Below are 20,796 nucleotides of genomic sequence, written 5' to 3'. Positions count from 1 at the left end.
CCTCTCATTCTTTTCCAGACTCCTCTGAAGATAAATATTGATATGTTAATGGGAATAAACCAATGAAAGTGAGTGGAATGTCAGAGAGGAACAGAGGAGGAAAAAAATCAGTGTATAGGAGATCTAGTATTTCTTGAAGATAGAAAGTGGAAGCAAGCAAAGGAGACCACAGCCCAGAGCAAGGGGCTCTGGGAGAAGTGAGCTGCAGTGGAGAAGTGAGCTACTCTTTCACTCTGCTCATTAGGATCTCCCAGGGACGCGATGAACTCAGAGTTGGCAGAGTTGATGTGAAGTACTAGGAATGGGGAATCACTGAAGGCTGGGGTACAGAGCAGTTGACCATTTGACTGCTTACCTGGTTCCCAAATATAAAGTGCAGCCCGACTGCACTTGGAGCATGTTAAGACAAATTTCAGTAGAGGAACATCCTAGATAGTATCTGGCCAGTACTTGTCAAAACTATCAAGGTCGTCAGAAACAAGGAAAGTCTGAAAAACTGCCTAAGCCAAAAGGAGCCTAAGGAGGCACAACAACTAAATGTAATATGAGATGCTAGAATAGAAGAAAAGACATTAGGTAGCAACTAAGGAAATGTGAATTAAGTATAGCCTTGAATAATAGTAATAATAATGTATCAATATTGGGTTATTAGTTATAACAAATGCTAATGTAAGATGTTAATAATTAGAGACCTGGGTGCAGATATATGGGAACTTGACACTATGTTCTCAACTTTTCTGTAAGGCTAAAACTATTCTTTAAAAGTCTTTTTAAAAAAATAATTACTATATTCAGAGAGATTATATAAGACAAGACTAGATGCTGACACAAGAAAGAGCTGTGCGAATTTCTTGGCCTGGCAACTAAAGTTAAGGATATCTCTGGGGCACACAAATGCACACGTTAGAGAGAGAGAGACAGACAGAAGTGACAACATAAAGGACCCATTCAACTATTATAATAGAGTGAATAAAACAGAAAGAAAAACACCAATACAGTATACTAATGCATATATATGGAATTTAGAAAGATGGTAACAATAACCCTGTATACGAGACAGCAAAAGAGACAGTGATGTATAGAACAGTCTTTTGGACTCTGTGGGAGAGGGAGAGGGTGGGATGATTTGGGAGAATGGCATTGAAACATGTATAATATCATATATGAAACGAGTCGCCAGTCCAGGTTCAATGCACGATACTGGATGCAAGAATTTCAGCATCTCACTAACTAGAATCTAGGGGAGAAAGAAGGGGGGAAATGGAAAGAAGGAAATCATCAAAGAAGTAATACAGAATCATCAAATAAATAATACAAGAAGTATCAGTAACCTCAGATATGCAGATGATACCACCCTTATGGCAGAAAGTGAAGAAGAACTAAAGAGCCTCTTGATGAAAGTGAAAGAGGAGAGTGAAATAGTTGGCTTAAAACTCAACATTCAAAAAACGAAGATCGTGGCATCTGGTCCCATCGCTTCATGGGAAATAGATGGGGAAACAGTGAGAGACTTTATTTCGGGGGGCTCCAAAATCACAGCAGATGGTGACTGCAGCCATGAAATTAAAAGATGCTTGCCCCTTGGAAGAAAAGCTATGACCAACTTAGATAGCATATTAAAAAGCAGAGACATTACTTTGCCAACAATGTCCATCTAGTCAAGTCTATGGTTTTTCCAGTAGTCATGTATGGATGTGAGAGTTGGACTATAAAGAAAGCTGAGTACTGAAGAATTGATGCTTTTGAACTGTGGTGTTGGAAAAGACTCTTGAGAGTCCCTAGGACTGCAAGGAGATCCAACCAGTCCATCGTAAAGGAAATCAGTCCTGAATATTCATTAGAAGGACTGATGCTGAAGCTGAAACTCCAATACTCTGGCCACCTAATGCAAAGAACTGTCTCATTTGAAAAGATCCTGATGGTGGGAAAGATTGAAGGTAGGAGGAGAAGGGGATGAACGAGGATGAGTTGGTTGGATGACATCACCAACTCAATGGACATGAGCTCGAGTAAACTCTGGGAGTTGGTGATGGACAGGGAGGCCTGGCGTGCTACAGTCCATGGGGTCACAAAGAGTCAGACACAACTGAGCAACTGTACTGAACTGAACTAATGCCATACACAAAGAGAAACTCAAAACTGATTAACGACCTAAATGTAAGACCAGAAACTATAAAAATTCTTGGAGTAAAACACAGGCAAAACACTCGATGACATAAATCAAAGCAAGCTCTTCTATGACCCACCTCCTAGAGTAGTGAAAATAAGAACAAAAATAAACAAGTGGGGCCTAATTAAACTTAAAAGCTTTTGCAGTGCAAGGGAAACTACAAACAAGGTGAAAACACAACCCTCAGAATGGGAGAAAATAATAGCAAATGAAGCAAGTGACAAAGAATTAATTTCCAAAATATAAAAGCAGCTCATACAACTCAATACCAGAAAAACAAACAACCCAATCAAAAAGTGGGAAAAAGACATTTCTCCAAAGACATACAGATGGCTAACACAGGCATGAAAAAATGCTCAACATCACTCATTAGTAGAGAAATGCAAATCAAAACCACAAAGAGATACCACCTCACACTAGTCAGAAGGGCCATCATCAAAAAGTCTACAATAAATGCTGGAGAAGATGTGGAAAAAAGGGAATCCTCTTGCATTGTTGGTGGGAATGTAAACTGACACAGCCACTGTGGAAGATGGTATGGAGAGTCCTTTAAAAGCTAGGAATAACATGTCAATGTATGGCAAAAACCACTACAATATTGTAATTAGCCTAAAATGTCTAGGAATAAAACCACCATATGACCCAGCAATCACACTCCTAGGCATATGCCCTGAGGAAGTCAAAACCGAAAAAGACATATGTATCCTGTTGTTCACTGCAGCACTATTTACAATAGCTAGAACATGGATTCAACCTAGATGTCCATCAACAGATGAATGGATAAAAAAGCTGTGGTACACATATACAATGGAACACTGCTCAGCCATAAGAAGGAACACATTTGAGTCAATTCTAATGAAGTGGATGAACCTAGAGCCTATTACACAGTGAAGTTAATTCAGAAAGAGAAATATAAATATTATATACTGATGTATATTATGGAATCTAAAAAGATGGTACTGATGAATTTATTTTCAGGGCAACAATGGAGAAACAGATATCAGAGATATAGGTCAGAAATAGATCAGAAATAGAGACAGACAGAAATAGAGATTAGACCTATGGACACAGGGGCAGGGGAGGAGGGAGAGGGTGAGATGTATGGAGAGAGTAACATGGAAATTTACAATACCATATGTAAAACAGACAGCCGATGGGAATGTCCTCAGGGAACTCAAATAGGGGCTCTGTGACAATCTAGAAGGTTGGGATGGGGAGGGAGATGGGAGGGAGGTTCGGGAGGGAGGGGACTTGGGTGGACCTATGGCTGATTCTTGTTCCAGTATGACACAAAACTACAAAATTCTATAAAGCAATTATCCTTCAATTAAAAAAATAAATTAAAAAATAATAATAATAATACAAGATGGAGAGAATTAGAAACACAGGAGTGATAGGATGGGTCCAAAGAGCAGAAACCCAGTGGGACTCCTTCAGATTCCTGTTTACTTTCTTGGGGAAGCACATCATGCCTCTGTGGCCATCACGTGATCAAAAACAGAATATGGCCCTCCAACCCAGCTCTCACGTTCCCTCCAGTCACTGCCCACAGAACCAGAATATTCAGAATATAAGTCTTTTGGTTGAAAGGAGCCTCTGAGTGGCAAACACGATGAATTTTAAAAAGACATATATAAGTCCTCTTGAAATTTTAGAAAGCCACTGAAATCCTCCAGAGAGAAAAACCAGGTCACCCTAATAGGAATAAGAATTGGGGTGGTATTACATTCTCATTGCCAACCCTGGGGAAATGGATTTGAACTCAGATTTCTATATCCTGCCAAGCTGTAGATCAGATATGAGTTTAGAATAAAGACATTTAAAAACTCAGAAAGTTTATCTCCTGTTTTCTTGGAGAGTTACTTGAATATATACTATAGCAAATTAAACAAACCAAGAAGAAATGCATGAGATCCAGGAAACAATGGATTCACTTAAGAGAATCCGTGAAATAAAGTCCCAGGTTGGCAACTGAAGAGCAGCCACTACAGAATAGAGAAGATGGGATTTCTCTGGGAAGGAGCTAGGAGGGGAGGAGTGAGTCCATGCAATAGTTTTTATATTTAAGAACAGGGGAACTGAAGAGTATGATGAAGATGCAGCATTATGTGTCATAATGCTGAAGAAAGGCAATTAGAAACTCTAAGCTGAAGAAAGGCAATTAGAAACTCTAAGAAAAATGAAAAAAACTCTGAAGTCATGTATAAACATGATGCAAACTAAAATATGACAGGATTATAAACAACTGGTGGAAAGTAAGAAAAGGAAGTTCAAAGGACCCCAGTAAAGCCTCATCTTCAGTTCAGTCGCTTAGTTGTGTCTGACTCTTTGCGACCCCATGGACTACAGCATGCCAAGCCTCCCTGTCCATCACCAGTTTATTCAAACTCATATCTATTGAGTCGGTGATGCCAACCAACCATCTCATCCTCTTTTGTCCCCTTCTCCTCCCGCCTTCAATCTTTCCCAGCATCAGGGTCTTTTCCAATGAGTCAGTTCTTCTCATGATGTGTCCAAAGTATTGGAGTTTCAGCTTCAGCATCGGTCCTTCAGTGAATATTCAGGACTGATTTCCTTTAGGATGCCTCACCTTAAAAAAAGAAAAAAAGGAAGTTCATTTAACTTCAGTGCCCAGAATATTCCCCTTTCAATGCCCAAGGGACATGATGTTGGCCAGTAAGAAATGATATGCATTCCTGGTATGCTGCTTAACTGGCATTCAACAGTATTTAGAGTCAAAATGTTGTAAAATATTTTAATGTATAACACCTATAAGTCATCCTATGAATAAGCTGAAGAAAATTTTATTATGGTTGCAGAACAGTATTTAAGCAACCTGAACAATGTAGAAGTCAAAATATTGCCAAAATGTGAAGGAGAAAAAGAGAAAATAAAGGTAGAAGTGATATTGTCATCATCCTATAAATAGAACTTAAGGCACTAAGATGAAATGGGGTGAAAATTAAATGTATAAATAGATTATTTCTCATTTACAGAGATAACCAATACAAAAACTAAAAATCATAACCACAATCATAACCACTGGGTAAAGGGGAGTAAAGTGGGCCAGTATAAATGAGCTAAATCCTCATCTTCCCTAGCAGAGAATCATAAATATTGTCTAAAGTTGATAAAGCTATAAAGAAAAGTAATTGTAACATAGTATTTCATTATACTTAAATAATTTATGTTTATTTTAAATTTATGTTTAATTATAGAGGTAAACAGCAAAAGAAATAAAAACATAAGTGATTCAAAAGAAGTAGGGCTAAAGGTCCATGGACAGGGTAGGTTGGTAGAATGGTTCTTTCCATCATAAGTTTTGATATACTGCTTGATTTTATACCATATGTATATATAATGTTTTAATTTTTATTATGGAGAATTTTGAGCATCTACAAATGCAGAGTGATATGTGAACCTCCATATACCCACCACTCACCTCCAGTTCAGTTCAGTTCAGTTGCTCAGTCGTGTCCGACTCTTTGCAACCCCATGAATTGCAGCATGCCAGGCCTCCCTGTCCATCACCAACTCCCAGAGTTCACTCAAATTCATGTCTATCGAGTCAGTGATGCCATCCAGCCATCTCATCCTCTGTTGTTCCCCTTCTCCTCCTGCCCCCAATCCCTCCCAGCATCAGAGTCTTTTCCAATGAGTCAACTCTTCACATGAGGTGGCCAAAGTACTGGAGTTTCAGCTTTAGCATCAGTCCTTCCAAAGAACACCCAGGACTGATCTCTTTTAGAATGGACTGATTGGATCTCCTAGCAGTCCAAGGGACTCTCAAGAGTCTTCTCCAACACCATAGTTCAAAAGCATCAATTCTTTGGCACTCAGCTTTCTTCACAGTCCAGCTCTCACATCCATACATGACCACTGGAAAAACCATAGCCTTGACTAGACTGACCTCCAGTAATGATCAAAACCTAAAGAGACAGAGAATTTAAAAAACAGTAGAATTTTTAGTAAATTGAAATCTTGCTATGGGGAAAACATTAACAAAATAGACCAACAATTAGCTAATTTCATCAAGAAAAAGGAGAGAGCACTAATACACAAAATAAGAAATGACAAGGAGGAACAGAATAAATTTTTTAAAAATCATAGAAGACTATTTTTGCAGACCTCATATTTATTCAGAAATAAAATTGAAAACCTAGCTGGAATGGATAATTTCCTAGGAAACTGCTGCGGCTGCTGCTGCTAAGTCTCTTCAGTCGTGTCTGACTCTGTGCGACCCCATAGACGGCAACCCACCAGGCTCCCCTGTCCCTGGGATTCTCCAGGCAAGAACACTGGAGTGGGTTGCCATTTCCTTCTCCAATGCACGAAAGTGCAAAATGAAAGGGAAGTCATTCAGTCATGTCCGACTCGTAGCAACCCCATGGACTGCAGCCCACCAGGCTCCTCCATCCATGGGATTTTCCAGGCAAGAGTACAGGAGTGGGGTGCCATTGCCTTCTCCGTCCTAGGAAACTATATCTGACCAAAATTCATCCCATTTTATTTAGAAAGATTAATAGAGTAATTTCCTTGGAAGAAATAGAGATCTTTATTAAGGAACTACCCCACAAAAAGCAACAGGCCCAGGTAGTTTCAGGGGAATTTTATAAAACCCTCCAAGATCAGAGAGTCCTAATGCTCAGTAAATTATTCCAGAGAATTAGAAAGGAAGGAAAACGCCATAGCTCTTTCAATGAAATAACTATTAAACTGATATGTAAACCAAGTAAAGACAGTACAAAAAAGAAAACTGCAAATGATGAACCTAATTCATGATTAATGATAAAAAGTAACAAAATATTACCAAGCAGATGTACATAACCTGGTGGGATTTATTCCAGGAAGTCAAAATTGGTTCAAAATTAAGATCTTTATTAATATCACATATTGTATCTAAAAGAAAAATCATGATTATCTCAACAGATACTGAAATAACTTTGGACAAAATTTTAACCATTCATAAAAACGCTCAAGGGACTTCCTGGCAGTCCAATAGTTAAGGCTCCATGCTTCCACTGCAGAGGTCACGTCAAGTTCAATACCTGGTTAGGGAACTGTTAATAAGATCCCACATGCCATATGGCACAGCCAAAAAAAACCTGCTCAAGAAAATAGGTATTTGAGATACTTTCTTAACATTGTTACAATGTATATACCTAATGCTAAATGCTATTTAATAAGGAAATATTAAAGGCCTTTCTATTAAGATCAGAAACAGGGCAAGGATGCCACTGTCCCAGTACTGTTCAACATTGTACTAGAGTAATTATACAAGAGAAAACAACTAGAGGCATAAGAATGGTTGGAGACATTGTTAATTGGCTATGGTAAGTGTCCAGTATCCGACTGGAGTGGGTAGCCTTTCCCTTCTCCAGGGCATCTTCCCAACCCAGGGATCGATCCCAGGTCTCCTGCATTGCAGGCGGATTCTTTACCAACTGAGCTGAAGCTCTACTTCAATACAAAATTAAAAGTTTTTTAAAAAAAGAATGGTTGAAGAAGTATCTATTCATAAATGGCATGACAGTAAACCTGGAAATTCAAGAGAATCAGTGATAAAACTCAAACAATAAAAGAATTCAGTAAAATAGTAGGAAATAAAATTAACATACAAAATCAACAGATCTTCTGTTTATTACCAAAATGGAGTAACTGGGACTGGATTTGCCTTGCCATTTGAAACAACAAAAAACATCAGGCAAGAAATACAAAACAGTGGTTTTCAAGATGCCAGACATCTGGCAACAAAAAACTGAGAAACAGAAAACAAACAAGGTTAGCCTTATAATTTCCTTGAGAGAGTTTCCAAGCCACAGTGTATTGCTGGGGACCCTAAGCGGAGTTCAGTGAACTCCCTGAGTTTAGGAGAGTTGAGAATCTGGAAGAAAAAGTAGCTAGAATTCTCAAGGCAGAGCACCAAAGAGGAAAGAAGTGCACAGAGAAGAAACTCCAGAGATCTTCAGAAGTCCTCCATGAGTATCCAGCAGATATATCTGAGGATAGTAGCCAAAGGTGAAGAAGTGAAGTGAACGTTGCTCAGTCATGTCTGACTCTTTGCAACCAAAATTGGGACCATACCTGTGGGTCACACACAGCCAAGAATAGTATCTGACCCTACCACCCAGACTGGAAAACTTCATAAGACGTAGCACTGAGTAGTCATAGGAGTCTTGCCTCAGTTGTTATTTAGTCACTAAGTTGAGTCTGACTATTTTGCAACCCCATGTACTGTAGCCCACCAGGTTCCTCTGTTCATGGGGCTTCCCAGGCAAGAATACTAGAGTGGGTTGCCATTTCCTTCTCCAGGATATCTTCCCAACCCAGGGATCGTACCTGTGTCTCCTGTATTGGCAGATGGATTCTTTACCCCTGAGTCACCAGGGAATTCTTCTTGCCTCAGTAGTGAAAGTGAACTCCCCCAGTCGTGTCCAACTCTTTACGACCACATGGACCATAGCCTACCAGGTTTCTCTGTCCATGGGATTTTCCAGACAAGAGTACCAGAGTGGGTTGCATTTCCTTCTCCAGGGGATCTTCCTGACTCAGGGATCGAACCCAGGTCTCCCACATTGTGGGCAGATGCCTGAGCCACCTGCCTGAGTACTGGGGGAGAATAATTAGCCCCAGAATATACAGCGCTGGGTCCTGTCTAACAGATCAGGAAAGCACAATCTAGAAGGATGAAAGGTTTTTCAAAGTGACTTAATAGCATCCCAGAACAGAAAATATGTATTCTATTCAGAAGTTTAGAATAAGAATACAAAAATATCCAACCCTCAAAAAGACAAAATTCAAAATGACTGGCGTCATCAGGCATGCCAGGAAACAGAAGAATACAATTGATGATTAGGAGAAAAACCAATCAATTGAAACTGACTCAGAACTGACATAGATTTTAAAATTAGCAGATAAGTATATTAAAATAAATATCAAAACTGAAAACTTTTTTAAAGACCCAAATTGAACTTATAGAGATGAAAACTAAGGTGTCTGGAGTGAAAGATATACCAGATTGGGTTGACAGCAGATTAAACATTGCAAATGAAATGGATAGTGAACTTGAAGACATAGAATAGAAACTACCCAAAATGAGACACAGAGACATATAAAAAGAGTTAAAGGAAAATGAAAAGAGCATCAGTGAGCTGTGGAACCTGGCTTCAAGCAACTTAACATAATTGGAAGAGAGGATGCTGTAAAATATTTGTCAGGTCTTAGACCAAGGACAGAGCTTCTAAAGCCTTGGAATTTCCTGAATGATAAGTGTCTGTGTTCTTCATGGTGGGCTCCTGGGACCATGCCTACATTTATACTAATGAGGTGACTCATCATGAGCCCCAGTATAGTTCTAGGATGAGAGCCTGCCATGCTGGAAGGGCAACCACATGAATAGAGGTTGAGGCTTTCAGCCAGGTGATAACCTGAGATCAGATTATAAGCCTGATCTCCAAAAAAGGGAGGAAGCATGGAGATTGAATCCAATCATATGGCCAATGATTCAGTTAATCATGTCTATATAATGAAACCCAGTTAAAAACTCTGGACACTGAAGCACAATTGAGCTCCCCTGGTTAATGATACACAGTGATGTGCTGAAAGTGTGACTTGTCTTGGGGACACAGAAGCTCCACGTTTCAGACCTTGCCCTGTGCATCTCTTACTTGGCTTGTCCTGATTTGTATTCTTTTAATAGAATAGAAATCATAATATAGTACTTTCCTCGGTTCTGTGTAGTGTTTTCCCAGTTCTGTCATTTGGGAAAGTTGTTGAACCTCAGAGGATAATGGAAACCCCCAAATTTATAACCAGTTAGTCAGAAGTGTAGGTAGCCTGGGAACCCCAGAGTTATGGCTGGTGTCTGAAGTAAGATGAGTCTTGTTTAGAACTGTGTCGTTAACCTCTGAAATCTGCACTAACTCTGGATGGTTAGTGCTGAAATTACATTGCACAGGGACCAAAAATTATTTGAAGAGATAATGGCCCAGAATTTTCTGTACTTGATAAAAACTATAAACCCACAAACCTAAGATTTCAATAAGCGCAAAGCTCAAGAAACACAAAATTATACCAGTGAAAGTAAAAGTCACTCAGTCGTGTCCAACTCTTTGCTACCCCATGGACCGTGGTCCATGGAATTCTCCAGGCCAGAATACTAGAGTGGGTAGCCTTTCCCTTCTCCAGGGGATCTTCCCAACCCAAGGATCAAACCCAGGCCTCCCACCATTGCAGGAGATTCTTTACCACCTGAGCCACAAGGGAAGCCCAAGAATACTGGAGTGGGTAACCTATCCGTTCTCCAGCAGATCTTCCTGACCCAGGAATTGAACTGGGATCTCCTGCATCACAGGAGGATTCTTTACCAGCTGAGCTACGGCACATCACAATAAAGTAGCTCAAAATCAGTAATAGCAAGTTTGAAAAGTAGCCAGAGAAAATAGTCAGATTTCATAGAGTGGAACAAAAATAAAGATGACAGTGGATTTCGTGTTGGAAAAATCCAAACCAGAAGACAGAGGAGCAACATCTCTAAAGTACTGAAAGAAAAGAACAGTCAACCTTGAATACTATACCCAATGAAAATATCCTTCAAAAATGAAGGTAGACTAAAGATTTTTATTTTTTGACATAAAAAACTCAAAGAATTCATCACCAGCAGAAATGCATTACAAGAGATGTGTTTCATTTGTTTGTTTTTTTAAAAAGTTGTTTATGCAAGGAGGAAAATAATACCAGATGGAAATACGAATCTACACAAAGGAATGAACTCCAGAAGTAGTAACTACATATATGTGATTTTTTATTATTCACATCTCTTTAGAAGAAAATTAACTCTTTAAATGAAGCTATCAACACTGCATTATGTTATTTCTAACATATGTTTAAGTACAATTTAACAACAATAGCATAAAGATTAGGAGAAGAGAAATAGAAGTATATTGTTATGGTTCACATATAATCCATAAAGTTGTTTAACATTTCTTGCAAGTAGATTATACTAAGTTAAAGATGTATGTTGTAACCTCTGATGTACCTCTGAAATAACAAGAGCTATAGCTATAGTTATAGCTAATAAGCCAAAAAAGGAAATAAAAGAATTATAAAGTACACTCAGTTAACCCAAATGGAGGCAGAAATGGAAGGACAAAAAGGAACAAAGGCTGGATGGGATAAGAGATTTAAACCTAACCATATCAATAGTCACCTTTAAGTGGTGTGCATATCCCTCAAAGGCAAATGTTAGACAAAAATACCAAGACCTAAAATAATATTAGACCAAAAAAACCAAGACCCAAAGATTAGACAAAAAACCAAGACCCTGAAAGAAACATAAAGACACAAACAGGTTTAAAAGTAAAAGGAGAGAAAAATATATATATCATACTAACACTGATCAAAAGAAGGCTCTTGAAGAAATGCAAATCAAAACTATAATGAGGTATAACCTCACACCAGTCAGAATGGCTATTAAAAAGTCTACAGATAACAAATGCTGGAGAAGGTGTGGAGAAAAGGAAACCCTCCTACACTGTGGTGGGAATGTAGATTGGTACAGCCAGTGTGGAATACAGTACAAAGGTTACTCAGAAAACTAAAAATAGAGCTGCCAGCAACCCACTGTTGGGCACATATTTGGAAAAGACAAATACTCTTAACTTGAAAAGATACATGCACCCCAATGTTCATAGCAGGACTGTTTACAGTAGCCAATACGTGGAAGCAACCTAAATGTCCATTGGCAGAGGAATGGATAAAGAAGATGTATATAATGAAGTGAAGTAATGTCATTTGCATAGATATAGATGGACCTAGAGATTATCATACTCAATGAAGTAAGTCAGATAAAGGTGGATATCATATGCTGTCACTTGTATGTAGAATCTTAAAAAATGATACAAATGAACTTATTTAGAAACAGAATCACAGACATAGAAAACAAATTTATGGTACTGAAGGGGAACCAAGGCAGAGGTGGGGATAAATTAGGAGCTTTGGATTAATAGATCCACATACTATATATAAAGTAGATACACAACAAGGACCTACTATATAGCACAGGGAACTGTATTCAACATCTTGTAATAACCTACAATGCAAAAGAATCTGAAAAAGTATATATTATATATATATAAAATAAGTAACAAGGATATACTGTAAAGCACAGGGAATGATGGCCATTTTCTGGTAATAATCTATAATGGAATATAATCTGCAAAAATTCTGAAACTAACATAACACTGTAGATCAACTATACTTCAACAAAAAATTAAATGAAAAAAATAGCTGATACAAATTTGTAAAATAAATGTCTATATTCTAAAAGATAAAGAGATAAAAGACAGGACCATCCCCATAAGGGAAATATAGTTAAGAAACAAACAGTTGTTGTTTAGTTGCTTATCTGACTCTTTTGCAACCCCATGATCTGTAGCCTGCCAGGCTCCTCTGTCGATGGGATTTCCCAGGCAAGAATGATGGAGTGGGTTGCCATTTCCTTCTCCAGGGGATCTTCCTGACCCAGGGCTTGAACTTGTGTCTCCTGCATTGTAGTTGTCTCCTGTATTGCAGGCGGATTCTTTACCACTAGCCACTAGGGAAGCCCCAGACAGGAAAATGTTAATTCTCACTAGAAATCAAAGAAATGTAAATGAATGTAGTCTGAAGATAACAATTTACACATTCTAAAAGGACCCGCCAAAAAGTTGAATGTTAATATCCAATGATGGTGAAGTTGCCCAGAAATTGACTCATACATTCATTGACAGCCATATTGTTCCCACCCTTTAGCCAGAAGTGTTATGGCTAAGAACTCAAGAAAGAAATAATGTGGCAAAAGCAGAAAAATCCCTCCACATTCTTCTGATTTCTGAATGTTGGAACTCCCAGGGCTGACCCCTCTGACACCTCTTTTCCATGTACACACTGTTTGGAGGATCTCACCTGTATACCCAGACCTGTCTCCTCATGGATCTGCAAGAAGAAAGCAGACCCCAGTAGAGATTTCCCAGTGGGTAGGGAGTGGAGGATTTTGAAGGCACTTCAAGGGCTCTGAACTTAGTCAAAAGGGCTATGAAGACAGGGGGCCAGAGAGAACCCTAAAGCAAGTTTGGTCAAAATATTAATTTCTTACATTGTTAATAACCAAATGTCCCAGGCTTTATCTGCTGGGGAGTAAGGATGAGGTCCCCAGGAATTCTCTCACTGCAGTACCCCTCAGCTTTCCTGCAGGCCCCCAGAGTTCATATGCCTTGACACCCACCTCCAAAGTCTGAGAATTATTTTTGCAAGGTAACCCATTCATATTTTGACTCCTTCACTGAAGTCCATGTAAGGGAGCAAAATTTGCCTCCCAAAATATCTAGATGTAATTATTTCAAGCTGAAAACAATCAAAGCCCAAAAAACTCAGAAAAAACCTTGACCATCTCCCTAGCTGCCTAAAAAAATTTAGATAGAGGACCTCTTCTTGGAACAGAGTGATCAGAGCAATCAGCAGAAATCTCTGCAAAGAATATGCACAAAGTATGCTGAGCGAAACTGAGCAGGGCCTAGAGATCACAGTCCACTCTGTGTCCTCCTGTCCTGTTGTTTGCCCAGCAAACCTTTGTTTATCAAACACTGCTTTTCCATCTTCATGTGAATTGCTTTCTTCCCCTTTGAAGTCCCAAACCACCACCTCCAACATCCACTAGTGTCTCTTGCTGAAGATGGTATTTAAAGTAAGAGCTTTGGCCATTTTGCCTACTTACTCAGTTTTCCTGGGTCTCTCCCATGTGTACACATTATTAAACTTCTGTTTAATTTTTTGCCTGTTAAAAGAAAACTCTTATAAATAAATGGGAGGCTTTCCATGCTCATGGATTGACAGACTTACTGTTTTTAAATGCCCATACTGTCCAGAGCAATCTATAGATGAGTGTAACCTCTATCAAAATCCCAGCAGTTCCATTCTGCTATTCCCTGGCAGGTACCATTTCTGTTCTCTGCTTCTATGAGTTTGACTATTTTAGATACCCTATATAAGTGGAATCATGGAGATGTTGTTCAGTGAGTATAAAGTCTCAGTTATGCAAGACAAGTAAGTTCTAGAGATCTGTTGTACAACATAGTGCTTCCTTTCACTAACAATACTGTATTGTGCACTTGAATTTTCATTAGACGGTAGCTTTCATGTTAAGTATTATCAAAAAACAAACAAAAAAGGAGAAGCACAGGGAAAGTGCTGGAGATGATGGATATATCTGTTGCCTTGATTGCAGTGGTGGTTTCCTAAGGTATGTGCATTTATCCAGACTCAGATAATTGTATATATGTACAGTTTTTGTATATCAATTATACCTCAATAAAGTTGTTTTAAAATACCAGTGGTATTTTTACAGAAGTGGAAAAAACAGTTCTAAAATTCATATGGAAGTTCAAAGGACTTGGAATAGCCAAAACAATCCTGTAAAAGGAGAATAAAGCTGAAGTCTCACACTTTATGACTTCAAAATATATTACAAAGACACAGCAGTCAAAACAGGATGGTACTGGCATAAATAAAGACATGTAGACCAATGGAACAGAATAGAGAACCCAGAAATCAAATTCTTGCTTATATGGTCAAATGATCTTCAGTGTTGCCAGGAGTAACAGTGAGGAAAAGATAATCTCCAACAAATGGTGTTAGGAAAACTGAATATTCATATGCAAAGGAAAGAAGTTAGACCATATCTCATAGCATGTACAAAAATTAAAATGGATTAAAGACCTAAACATAAAACCTCAAACTATATACCTTTTAAAAGAAAACATAGGGAGAAACTTTATGATACTAGTTTTGACAATGATTTTTATGGATATGACACCAAAAGCACAGATAACAAAAGCAAAAGACAAAATGGGATTATATCAAATTTTAAACTGTCACAGCAAAGAAACAGCACAGGGAAAGGCAACCTACAGAATGGAAGACATATTTGCAAACATATCTGGATAGGCTACTATCCAGATTATATAAAGAACTCCTGTGACTCAGTAACAACAAACAAGTAAACAAGTAACCTGAATTTGAAACAACCAAAGGACTTGGATAAACACTTCTCCAAAGAAGATAAAATGTCACATAAGCATATGAAAAGATGTTCAATATCATTAGGCAGGGGAATACAAATTAAAACCACAATGAGATACCACCTCACACCCATTAAGATGGCTACTGTTTGTTTTTTTTTAAGTGTTGGTAAGGATGTGGAGAAACTAGAATACTGTTAAGAATGTAAAATGGTATAGCCACTATGGAAAATAAAACAGAAGTTCCATATGATCATCAATACTACTCCTGGGTATACATCCAAAAGAATCGAAAACAGAATCTCAAAGAGATGTGTACATCAGTGTTGATAGCAGCATTATTCACTCTAGCCAAGAGGTGGAAGTGATGTAAATGTCCATCAGTGGATGAATGGATTAAGGAAATGTGGTATATATATATACAACAGAATATTGTTTACCTTTTTCAAAAAGAGGAATTTTGTCACATGAAGCAATAGATTAATCTTGAGAACGTTATGCTAAGGGAAATCAGCCAGTCACAAAAAGATGTATACTGCATGACTCCACTTACGAGGAATCTAAAGTGGTCAAATGCATACAAATAGAAGAATAGTGGTTTCCAGGGGCTGGAGGGAGGATGAAGTCAGAGTTCACTGTGTGATGAGTGTAGACTTTCAGTCATGCAGGACTGAGTTGGATGGGAAGTGGGGAGAATCTGGTGATATCCCAGATTGTGCAAGTGATTGACAATATTGTAGTCTGTTAACTATAGTTATTTGCACCCCAAAATATCTGGATGTAATTGTTTCAAGCTGAAAACAATCGAAGCCCAAGTGATTGACAATATTGTACTGTAGGTGATTGTGCAAGTGATTGACAGTATTATACTCTACACTTGTAAATTGTTGGGAGGATGAATCCTATGTTTTCTTTGCCACAAAAAGAAAAGAAAAAGCTGGGTCACTATATTAATGTCAAAGTAATTTTTAGAGAAAATAATATTGCTGGGGAATGGTAAAGGGGTCAGTTTATCAGGAGGATATAACAATTCTAAATGTTTATACACCTAATAACAGAACTTCAGAATGCATGAAGCAAAATCCAATAGAACTGCAAGGATAAATCCACACTTATAGTTGTAGATTTCCATGTGCTGCTCTTAATAATGAATAAAACAAGTAGAGAGAAAATCAGTAAGGATACATAGAACACTTACAAGACTATCAACCAACCTGACCTAATAGACATTTACATTACACTTCACTGAACCACAGCAGAATACACATTCTTTTAATTTTTTCCTGTGAAATCTTTATACATTTTGTTGTCTTTCCCTACATGTTATCTTTTCTACTTTATCAGTTCAGTTCAGTTCAGTCACTGAGTCATGTCTGACTCTTTGCGACCCCATGAATCGCAGCACTCCAGGCCTCCCTGTCCATCACCAACTCCCAGAGTTCACTCAAACCCACATCCATCGACTCGGTGATGCCATCCAGCCATCTCATCCTCTGTCATCCCTTTCTCCTCCTGCCCCCAATCCCTCCCAGCATCAGAGTCTTTTCCAATGAGTCAACTCTTCGCATGAGGTGGCCAAAGTACTGGAGTTTCAGCTTTAGCATCATTCCTTCCAAAGAAACCCAGGACTGATCTCCTTTAGAATGGACTGGTTGGATCTCCTTGCAGTCCAAGGGACTCTCAAGAGTCTTCCCCAACACCACAGTTCAAAAGCATCAATTCTTCGGCGCTCAGCTTTCTTCACAGTCCAACTGTCACATCCATACATGACTACTGGAAAAACCATAGCCTTGACTAAACAGACCTTTGTTGGCAAAGAAATGTCTCTGCTTTTTAATATGCTATCTAGGTTGGTCATAATTTTCCTTCCAAGGAGTAAGCGTCTTTTAATTTCCTGGCTAAAGGACACTAGGAATCTGAGTAAGAAGGTATGGGTTCAAGCATACCCTTGTCATATAGAATATACATACCTTTAACTCATACACAGAATATTTCCCAAGATAGACTATATTCTGACCATAGAATAAATCTCAACAAATTTTAAATATTCAGTTCACTAAATATGTTCTCTGACCATAATGGAATTAAATTAGGAACAATAACAGATCTATGAAAAATTCCTAAATGTTTGATAAATAACAACTTTTAAATAACCTATGGGTCAGAGAAGAAGAAATCAAAAGGAAAATTAGGAAATATTTTGAAATGAAAATACAGATATCAAAATTTATGGGATGCTGCTAAAGCTGTATTTAATAAGTGAGTTTAGCAAGGTTACAGATACATGATCAATATATGAAACTCAACTTTCTATATACTAGCAACACATAATTGAAAATAAAATCTTTTAAATACCATTTATAATTCTTCACCAAAATATTAAATAATTGGAAGGAAAGTTATGACCAACCTAGACAGCATATTAAAAAACAGAAACATTACTTTGCCAACAAAGGTTCATCTAGTCAAGCCTATGGTTTTTCTAATGGTCATGTATGGATGTGAGAGTTGGACTGTGAAGAAAGCTGAGTGCCAAAGAATTGATGCTTTTGAACTGTGGTGTTGGAGAAGACTCTTGAGAGTCCCTTGAACTGCAAGGAGATCCAACCAGTCCATCCTAAAGGAGACCAGTCCTGGGTGTTCATTAGAAGGACTGATGCTGAGGCTGAAACTCCAATACTTTGGCCACCTGATGTGAAGAGTTGACTCACTGGAAAAGACTCCGATGCTGGGAGGGATTGGGTCAAGGAGGAGAAGGGGACGGCAGAGGATGAGATGGCTAGATGGCATCACCAACTCAATGCACATGAGTTTGAGTGAACTCCGGGAGTTGGTGATGGACAGGGAGGCCTGGCGTGCTGCGATTCATGGGGTCCCAAAAAGTCAGACACGACTGAGCGACTGAACTGGACTGAACTGAAACCTGTAGAAAAGAAGCCCAAAATAGAATATAAACAATAACAAATGAACTCTATTACAAATGGGTAACACAACTACATTAAAGAAGATAAAAGAAGATAAGGAAAGAGCTAAATAACCTTGGAAAATAATATTTTCACTGGATACTCTAAAGACCAAATACTGTAGTCTAGTTAGTAAATTACTTTCTCAATGGAGTAATGGTTAGCAATTCTATTAAAAGTTACAAAGGAAAGGGGGAACCTTGCATTATTGAGTTAAAATTATCTGTATGATTACATAGTTTTTAATACATATAGATATAGAAAAATACAAGTATATGGGTATGTATGAACTGATACACATACATGTATTCCTAGTTGTGTCTACTAAGAGGATTCGGTAGCAATGACACCCTAGTAGAAACGAGCACTCCTAGCCCCCAGATTTGGTTCCAAATACCATTCTCCAGTAAAAGGAATCAGGGCTGCTTGGAGATAAGGTTGATTCTCAGGTGGGAGCATAGACAATATAAAATGAGCCTGCACTATTTTGTGATACCAGAAAATATGGAAGTGTTCACAAAAGGATGGGGTATGTCAGGAGGACAAAGGAGCCAACCTAACAGCTCCCAGAGACCAAAGCTAGCTCAATTTGAGCAGCAGAATAATATTAGTATTTTATGATGCTATTGATAAACTGATATAATCCAACACAATGATAGTATTGGATTATAACCCATAGAATGAAATAAACACCCATGAGTCTATACTGACATAAATTGAACAAATAAATACAAGGAAAGGACAGCTCTTCCTTATAGAAAAATTTCAGTTAACAAATGTGGAGGGGATGAGGGGAAAAGCAAAGTAAACACCACTATATAAATTTGGTCAGTCAGTCAGTCAGTTCAGTCGCTCAGTCGTGTCCGACTCTTTGCGGCCCCATGCATCACGGCACGCCAGGCCTACCTGTCCATCACCAATTCCCGGAGTTCACTCGGACTCACGTCCATCGAGTCAGTAATGCCATCCAGCCATCTCATCCTCTGTCGTCCCCTTTTCCTCTTGCTCCCAATCCCTCCCAGCATCAGAGTCTTCTCCAATGAGTCAACTCTTCGCATGAGACGGCCAAAGTACTAGAGTTTCAGCTTTAGCATCATTCCTTCCAAAGAAATCCCAGGACTGATCTCCTTCAGAATGGACTGGTTGGATCTCCTTGCAGTTCAAGGGACTCTCAAGAGTCTTCTCCAACACCACAGTTCAAAAGCATCAATTCTTCAGCACTCAGCTTTCTTCACAGTCTAACTCTCACATCCATACATGACCATAGGAAAAACCATAGCCTTGACTAGATGAACCTTTGTTGGCAAAGTAATGTCTCTGCTTTTCAATATGCTATCTAGGTTGGTCATAACTTTCCTTCCAAGGAGTAAGTGTCTTTTAATTTCATGGCTGCCGTCACCATCTGCAGTTATTTTGGAGCCCCCAAAAATAAAGTCTGACACTGTTTCCACAGTTTCCCCATCTATTTCCCATGAAGTGATGGGACCAGATGCCATGATCTTCGTTTTCTGAATGTTGAGCTTTAAGCCAACTTTTTCACTCTCCACTTTTACTTTCATCAAGAGGCTTTTTAGTTCCTCTTCACTTTCTGCCATAAGGGTGGTGTCATCTGCATATCTGAGGTTATTGATATTTCTCCCGGCAATCTTAATTCTAGCTTGTGCTTCTTCCAGCCCAGCGTTTCTCATGATGTACTCTGCATATAAGTTAAATAAGCAGGGTGACAATATACAGCCTTGACGTACTCCTTTTCCTATTTGGAACCAGTCTGTTGTTCTAAATTTGGTAAACAGCACTATAAAAATGCCACAGTCAATTTCTATAAATGGCTGCTAATATTTGTGGGCAAAAATTTGCAGAGAAACAGGATATTGACAGAGTCTCTAAGTATCTCCTCCATGATATTTATCAACTGCTAAAGGAACGTAATAATTTTATGGTGGCAGACCCAACAGATACCACTTTAACTAAGTATATTCAAAAATTAATACAAGTTGTAAGACCTGTCAACACCACATACTCCTTATATGACTGAAAAGGACACATCACTTCCGTGGTAAACTCACTAAAAGTGTATAACTTTAATCATAAGAAAATACCAGACATGCCACATTGAGAGACATTCTACAGAAAAACTAACCAGAACTCATTAAAGTGTCAGAATCATGAAACATAAGGAAAGACTGAAGAACTGCCATGGATTGGGATAGCAATGAGACACAAGAACTAAATGCAGTTAGGATCCTGAAACAGAAAAAAAAAAAAGACTTTAGGGGGAAAGCTGGTAGATTTTGAATAAGATCTGTAGTTTAGTATTGCTGCTGCTGCTAAGTCGCTTCAGTCATGTCTGACTCTGTGCGACCCCAGAGAAGGCAGAGAGACAGCAGCCCACCAGGCTCCCCAGTCCCTAGGATTCTCCAGGCAAGAACACTGGAGTGGGTTGCCATTTCCTTCTCCAGTGCGTGAAAGTGAAGTCACTCAGTCGTGTCCGACTCGTAGTGACCCCATGGACTGCAGCCCACCAGGCTCCTCCATCCGTGGGATCTTCCAGGCAAGAGTACTGGAGTGGGTTGCCATTGCCTTCTCCGGTAGTTCAGTATCAGGTTGG

The 20,796-nt window shown here is 38.7% G+C and overlaps 1 protein-coding gene across 7 annotated transcripts in view; it reads left to right on the top strand.

Moving 5' to 3' along the window:
* The window catches only part of PPP2R3A (protein phosphatase 2 regulatory subunit B''alpha), a 224,869-nt gene that overhangs the window by 100,446 nt on the left and 103,627 nt on the right, over positions 1-20,796 (top strand). The window lies entirely within an intron of this gene.

The sequence above is a fragment of the Bubalus kerabau genome, chromosome 2 (genome assembly GCF_029407905.1).
Source record: "Bubalus kerabau isolate K-KA32 ecotype Philippines breed swamp buffalo chromosome 2, PCC_UOA_SB_1v2, whole genome shotgun sequence".
In the NCBI taxonomy this organism is placed as follows: Eukaryota; Metazoa; Chordata; class Mammalia; order Artiodactyla; family Bovidae; genus Bubalus; species Bubalus kerabau.
This window is presented reverse-complemented; position numbering and strand designations above follow the sequence as displayed.